The following is an 8445-nucleotide window of genomic DNA, read 5'->3' as shown; positions in this document are numbered from 1 at the left end:
ATAATATGTTATATATATATAAAGTGATATAAATTTATCAGGCCTAGCCTGACAAATTTCTTAGATGTATATTATTTCTGTTAAGAAGTAAAATAAATTTCAAAGTGTTGTCTTATGTTTTTTCAAAAAGATATGACTCCATTTGTAAGCTGGAGACTGTCAATTATGAATGAGCAGAGAAATGTTCTTTTCTCTTGACGTTTTATATTATACACATATAAGAAAATCTTGCACAGAAGAGAGATTTAAAGTTATACTTTCAAATATCTATAAAAGAAAACCAATCTTTCTTCCAAAGTCCAAGCTCACGCCAAGGCAAAAGAGGTGGACAACAATACTGATGGAGAAGGTTTGCACAAACTTGCAAAATCTCATCTCGTATTCCTGCAGTGTAATATGCTAAGCTAGAAGCAAACAAAGGCAAAAGGTCATGGAAGAGACTATGGCATATTTGTGAAGTTAAAATAGTGTGATCTGAGGAGGGGAATAAAAAACAGATAATGAACATGAGGAATATGGATAGAGTTTCTTTTTAAAATTCTTGAATCCTTGTTCTGTGCCAGGCACTATGCTGGTTTACACAAAACAGGCAATCCTTGCTTTGATGAGGTCACATCTAGTAAGGGAGAGAGGAAAAAGGACAATGCCTTATAAATGCCATTGTAAAACATATAAAAAGGGCTATATGAGAAAATCCTTAGTCTCAAAGAATAAAATAGAGCCCTACTAAGTGACAAGAACAAACAGAATCCCTGAAGAAGAAGTAACCCTTGCAGAAGATAAGCAAAAAATACAAGCAGTGTTTGGATGGCAAGTGATGTAGTTTGGGTATTTGTCCACATCCAGATCTATGTTGAATTGTAAACTCCAATGCATTTGGAAGTGGTAGGGCCTGGTAGGAGGTGTTTGGGTCATGGGGGCGGATCCCTCATAGCTTGGTGCTGTCCTTGCATTAGTGAGCGAGTACTCATGAGATCTGAATGTGTAAATGTGTGTGGCAGCTCTCCTGACCTTGTCCTTGTTCCCACCATGGGATGTGCCTGCTCCCTCTTTGCCTTCTATCATGATTGCAAGCTTCCTGAGGCCTCCTGAGAAACTGATGCCAGTACTATGCTTCCTGTACAGCCTGCAGAACTGTGAGCCAATTAAACTTCTTTTCTTATAAATTGCCCAGTCTCAGGTATTTCTTTATAGCAATGAGAGAAGAGTCTAACACAGAAAACAAGTGACTCCATATGCCATGCAAAATATTTAGAATTCTAACTTACTGAAAATGGAATCGTAGATCAATTTATTATCTTCCTTTTAGAAATAACACTTTGAAAGAAATGCAGGCTGGGCACGGTGCCTCACACCTGTAATCCCAGCACTCTGGGAGGCCAAGGCAGGCGGATCATTTGCGGTCAGGAGTTTGAGACCAGCCTGGCCAACATGGTGAAATCCCATCTCTAGTAAACATACAAAAATTAGCCGAGAATGGTGGTGCCTGTCTGCAGTCCCAGCTACTCGGGAGGCTGAGAGGCAGGAGAATTGCAGTGAGCTGAGATTGCACCACTGGACTCCAGCCAGGGAGACAGAGTGAGACTCTGTCTCAAAAAAAAAAAAAAAAAAATTCAATATATTGATTTGTGGGAGATAAGACTAGAGCCATGGAGATGTATTACACAGCTTTATTATTATTAATTAATTCCCTTTCATCAAAAATGTATTTAGTGCTTACAATGTGTCAGGAACTAGGTTAGGTTAAAAAGATAATTTTTACAAAGGACTTTGATAAAACCAGTAAATCACAAGATTCCCAGATATTTGAATGTATAATTAATAATACAGTGTTGTCATTTGTACACAGGGTTTGTAGGAGGAGGATCAGATTTTTAAAGGTGTGAGACTGTCTAGTTAGGATAATGGTACTGGTCCTGGAGAGATCCAGAACTCAGCATCACAAATCTTAGGTTAATTCTAAGAAAGAGGAGTCTGGTCCTGTCTAAGCAAGACAGGATATATAGGTAAAGAATACAACCAGGAAATTCAGCCAGAAAAAAAATATGTGTGTGTGTGTATATATATATATATATATGGTACCAATATATGCCATATATATATATAGGGCACCAATATGTGCCCTATATATATATATGGCACCAATTTTCAGTCTGAGATCAATCCTAATAGATCCAGATAGAGCTGAGTGTAATAAACAGAAGTGAAGTCTTACTATACAATAAGAGAAGCATCTCGATACTCAATCAAGGACAAGAGACCCTTTAAAGATCAGAGCAGAGAGGTAATTAAGACTGAGCATCTCAGAATCCAGCTGCCACAAGATCGTATCAGAAGATCATAGAACACACCTCTCTTTTTGAGCATCTGTATTAGTTTATTCTCACATTGTTATAATGAAATACCCAAAACTAGGTAATTTATAAAGGAAAAAGCTCATGGTGCTTTCAGACTATACAGGAAGCATGGCAGCATCTGCTGCACTTTTGGGGAGGCCTCAGGAAACTTACAATCATGCAAGAAGGCAAAGGGAAAGAGGGGTTTCTCACATGATGGGGGCAGAGGAAGAGCAAGAGTGGGAGGTGCTATCCACTTTGAAACTACCGGATCTCATGAGAACTTACTCACTATCATGACCACAGGGGATGATGCAAACCCGTTTGTGAGAAACTGCCCCCATGATCCAGTCATCTCTCACCAGGACCCACTTCCAAAAGGGGATTACAACTGAACAGGAGATTTGGGTGGGAACACAGATCTACAATATCAGTATCCTTTCTTGAGGAGGTGATTGAGAACTGATTTGTGTGCAATTGTTTGAGGTGTGTGTGTGTATGTGTGTGTGTGTGTGTGTGCACATACATGGGGATACACGTATAAGCATGACAATTAGAGCACAGAAAAATACCTGAGCCAGCTAACATGTGCATGTTGTTCTTCCACTGTGTGTCCACAGTGAGACAGTACATGGGATGATGCTCAGAAGAGAGGGGAAAACATCTGGCAAGGACATTCCTTTGATGTGCACAATAAGCCTTGGTCCCAACTGTCAACTTTTCCATTAATCTCTGTCGTCTTCAGTTCGAGGCTGGAATTCCTGGGCATGACCACCTGCCTGAATTTCCATTGTGTAGAGAAATAGAAAAAACTTTGAGTCTGGAAGAACTTTTTGTGTGACCTTCTTTGGTAAAAATATTGAAAGATTTTAAATTGTGTGGGAATGAGGTGGCGGTAGATATAAATTACATCTGTGACCATTGAGTATTTATTGGGTGATATTCATTTTCTCTCTCCTTTTACCCCCACTCCCTGTCTTTCTGCCTACCTAACTCATTCACTGGCCTCCTTCTTTCTTTCCTTTTTACAAAAAAATGTGTTTCTCCTCTGAGCTATCACAATTTTAAGAATATCAGGCTAAATATGCCTCTAACCTCAGGAAGTTCTCAGACTAGTGGAAGAAATGGCTATGTAAATAACGTGGAATTATCCAAGAATAAAAGGACATATCACATGATCATTATCAGTGACATAAAGGATTTTCCTAAAGAATTAAGAGAGCACATCACTGAAAATTCTCTAGTAGTGTTTTTCACACTAAGGAGGGAGAGAAAAATATCTTAGTCAGTGGGTAGCATGAAAGAGAAGTGTGAAACTAGACTTTTAAAATTAATTTGCTAGTTTATGGTGTTAGAACATAGAATGTTGGGATATGATTTGAGAGGATGTTATAGGTTATTCTCCAAATTGTGACTGACCTCCATTTACCATGCAAGGTAGCTGATATTTCATAATAAGGAACTTGCAGACTACATTTATAGCGGGGTAACATGATCCAATTCTGAGTATATGTTTTTGTTTCATTTTCTTTCTGAACACTGATAGATTTGATGGGACCTTCAAACAGCATGCCCAGGGATTTACAAGACGATAAAGGGTGGAGGATGTCTGGATAAGTATTTCTTAAGGAAAATGGCCAAGAATAGAACTGGCACAAGATGTGAGAAGGAAAAGTTTGAATATTTAGGTAGATTACTTACTTAATTTGCATGTTATTTCACGAATTCTTAACTCAATGTCTCCTAAATTCCAGGAATTAAATAAGGTACTGGAGATGAAGTGCTGTATAAGAAATAATATAACCCAATTAACCAAGCCAACATGAAAGCCTTGATAAAATAAAATTTATAAATTATAAATTACATAATTATGTACACAACCAGTAAAGTCCACTCCAATTTCTTTGAATACTTATAGTGCTTTCACTCACATACTTTTGTTCTCATCTAATTTTAGCAAAAATTGAAGGGGATGTTTCCTAAGCATCTTATTTCAAGCATATTCCACGGGTAATTTCACCTTGTCTTCTGGGGCATCTTGTATGGTGCAGAAACATGCACGAGTCTCATCAGATATGGGAGTGCAGACCAGAATTATGAAGATGTAAATAATCCCAGAGACAACCATCCACAAATAACGGTAACTCTTTCCTAGACGATTATTTGAGGTATTCTATCAACTGCCCAGAAACTCCCAGGCAGGCTTATTTACCCTCAGCAGTGTCCTTAATAGCACACCCAAGTCCCTTAGTGGTGCTTCATGGTAATATCTGCATAAAAATCTGTGTTACAGACTTTATTTTCAGATGGAACTTGTTCCTGTAGTGTACATACAATTGGTAAGTGTAATGGCCTGATAAAAGTTATCCTCATGAGATCATGAGATGTTGAAACTACTATCATTGGATGGTAGTAAGTGGAGTGTGGGTATGTATATTTATCATACACCAGCTCAAACGGTGCTAAAAAAGCTACAGGGTTTGTAAATTAGTTCAACCATTACGGAAAACAGTGTAGTGATTCCTCAAGGATCTAGAATCAGAAATACCATTTGACCCAGCAATATCATTACTGGGTATATACCCAACAGAATATAAATCATTCTACTATAAAGACACATACACATGTATGTTTATTGCAGCACTATTTACAATAGCAAAGACATGGAATCAATCTAAATGCCCATCAATGATAGACTGGATAAAGACAATGTGGTACATGTACAGCATGGAATACTACGCAACCATAAAAAGAAATGAGATAATGCCCTTTGCAAGGACATAAATGAAGCTGGAAGCCATCATCCTCAGCAAACCAACACAGGAACAGAAAACCAAACACCGCATGTTCTCACTCATAAGTGGGAGTTGAACAGTGAGAACATACGGGCACAGAGTGGGAAGAAACACACACCAGGGCCTGTAGGGGGTGGGCGTGAGGGGAGGACACTTAGAAGACGGGTCAATAGGTGCAGCAAACCACCATGGCACATGTATACCTATGTAACAAACCTGCACGCTCTGCACATATATCACCTTTTTTATTTTTTTTGAGGAAGAAAGATAGAGAAAAAAAAAAAAAAAGCCAGAGGGCCTCCAAAGCAGTGTTTAAATAATCCCTTATTATTTTCACTGGTAAAAACCATGTTGAATATCAGGCCCAGGATTTAATTTTTAGACTGCAAAGAATTCTGAATGATCAGCCTGGAGAAATATCATGTGCCAATATGAGAATGCTGATAGGAGTATGTTGGGAGCTTGAGACGTTTGAGGGATATTTTGGTAAACAAGCCTAAGAATTTTGAACTTCAGATTCTCTGAATTCTCTGGGCTGAGAGAGAACTCCCCTCTCCTTGCTGTAGGAGAGACTGTTCTTTTCTTCACAAGATCCTGAAAACATCTTAGCTGAGGCAGATAGTTCATTGACCAAAGCTTATCTTTCTCAAGATCCATTCCTCACCCCACAATACAATCACTAGGGTCACATATCAGCATAACACAGCAGGGAAATGCAGTCCTTTTGTTGGGGAAAAAACAGCAACAACAACACACAGGCTAAAGAAAGAGTTAAAGGTCCTGGCAATATATACTGTTAGAAAACTTACGGGAGTGGAACTTGAGGGTGTTGAACCAGGGTTAAAGGTAAAATATAAGGCTTAATAAGAGATAATTTGTTCATGTAGGATTAGTGTCTCATGATTTGAGGTTTAATATATTAGCATCTTAAGTCATTCTCAGTTTGTTGTTAAAAGGCTCTTTGAAACATGAACTTGACAAAGACCCACAGTGAACAAGATACTGGTACTATCTGAGGACGGCGTCAAAAAGATGATGGATTTGGGAATTTTATAATGGAGTTGCTTTGTGACACTGGAAGACCCACCGCCTCAACATATACCCTGAAAAGACTCAGGTGACTCTTGCTTCACTAAGGCCATAAGAAATACATTGGTAAGGGAGTTACTGGCATCTGTAAGATAGTCAGTTATGGATGACTGTTGTAGTCCAGGCTAACAGTAGGACATGCTGTGATGAAACTGTTTATATATACATATATTAAAGGGGTGAATAAGATTCTAGAACAGCAGAGGCTACAAGGTGACACTTAATTGTTAGAAGAAAGATAGTAAAGAATAATTTATGTGGTGCATATCAGCCAAACTGTCTCCTTTGCCAAGGATGGAGACTGTATATGTGTCCAAGAACACAGGCTCCATTGCATCTATAAACTGGCTGAATGCCCGGTTTTCTACTAGTAAAGTTCATTGGTAAGCTTTCAATGTGGAACCATCTTTTGTGAAAATAAGCTATCAGTTTCATTTCCAGAAATGAAGCCAAATACTTATAGCCAACTGATATTTGAGAAAGCAAACAAAAGATTGGGGAAAAGACACTCTATTCAGCAAAGGGTGCTGGGATAATTGGCAAGCCACCTGTAGAAGAATGAAGCTGGATCCTCAACTCTCACCTTACACAAAAATCAACTCAAGAGGGATCAAAGATTTAAATCGAAGTCATAAAACCATAAGAATTTTGGAAGATAACATCGGAAAAACCCTTCTAGATATTAGCTTATGCAAAGACTTCAGGACCAAGAACTCAAAATCAAATGCAAATGCAACAAAACAGTAATAAAGGGATGGGATTTAATTAAACTAAAAAGCTTCTGCACAGCAAAGGAAACAATCAGCAGGGAAAACAGAAAACCCATAGAGTGAGAAAAAATCTTCACAATCTGTCTATCTGACAAAGGACTAATATCCATAATCTATAAGGAACTTAAATCAGCAAGAAAAAGACAATTCCATCAGAAAGTGGGCTAAGGACATGAATTAGCCCATTAGTGGGCTAATTCTGTGTTTGGGGCATTGTCCTATTTGGGGTGCAATATAGCACTGAACCATAGTCATGTATCCAAAAGCTAAAATGCTATAGTGTAAATCAAGTGGAGGAAATAGTATTAACCATTTCATCGTCATCTCTAGGGACCCAGTTGAAAATTTTTCCTCCTGTCTTTGCCACCCTTGGTTCTGCTGGATTGGAAGTTCTGGTTCTTCCACCAAGTGATTTATTAAGATTTCTATTTAACTTGAAATGACAAATACTGCCCTTTCACTTTTTCTCTCCATGCCACTAGAAAAGATGACAAAGAAAGGAGTTACTATATGGCAATGGCCATTGGCACTGATTATCATGAAGAGGTGAAGCTGCTTCTGTATCATAGGAAGAAGTAATATTATTTCTTGAACTTGAGAAATTTATCTGAGTGTGTCCTGGTGCTTTTATACTTAGTGGTATATTAGTATCTTAATACTTATTATACTAATAATATTAATAAGTGTATTATATAAGTATTAATACTTACACTTATTAGTATATTAGTATACTTAATAGTAACAATGGAGAAAAGTCTATTGCAGCAACCATGGCCTTACAAGGGCCTCAGTCACCTCAAATGTGAAGTTTTGGGTCACTCCCACCAAGAAAGCACCAAGATCACTGCTAACTGAGAGTGAGGAAAATCTAGAATGAGTGGTGGAAGGTGAGGATGATGAATATCAAAGATAACCTTGGGACCAGGAGCAGCAGAATTATGTCACTAACCTTCCAATACTAAATGTTTTATAGAGACCGTGGCCTGCCTCTTCCCTGAACTTTGGTTTTGTACCTGTGTGCTTGAGTTAATGCCACTAAGGGCACATGTCAACCAGAAAGTAGTAGATCCAGTGGAGAGATACTTCTCAAGGTCAATCCTAATTCTGACAAGCATTGTCTTTTCCTCAGACTCTCCTGAGCAGGAAGGAGCTCTAGTTGCTTTTAGCATAGACTTCAGTAATAACACAAGTAGCTTTTCTTTCTTCTTTTGTTGTCTTTCTTCATTTATTTTCAGGTTCTGCTTTCAGATGAATTCCTTAAAAATGTCCATTATAAAAAGCAGTATTTATATTGAACCCCAAGATGCTGCAAAAGCTACAGACAATGCTGAAAGGTGGGAATTTTATGAGGAATATCAAGGTAGCAGTGTCTGTAATTGTGAGTTGTTTTGGTTACCAGGGCGACTGCTCCCATGGGCTTATCTGCAAATACCTTTCAATTCAGAATATTTATAT

This window comes from Colobus angolensis, unplaced genomic scaffold (assembly GCF_000951035.1).
Source record: "Colobus angolensis palliatus isolate OR3802 unplaced genomic scaffold, Cang.pa_1.0 Scaffold5, whole genome shotgun sequence".
Lineage (NCBI taxonomy): Eukaryota > Metazoa > Chordata > Mammalia > Primates > Cercopithecidae > Colobus > Colobus angolensis.
This window is presented reverse-complemented; position numbering follows the sequence as displayed.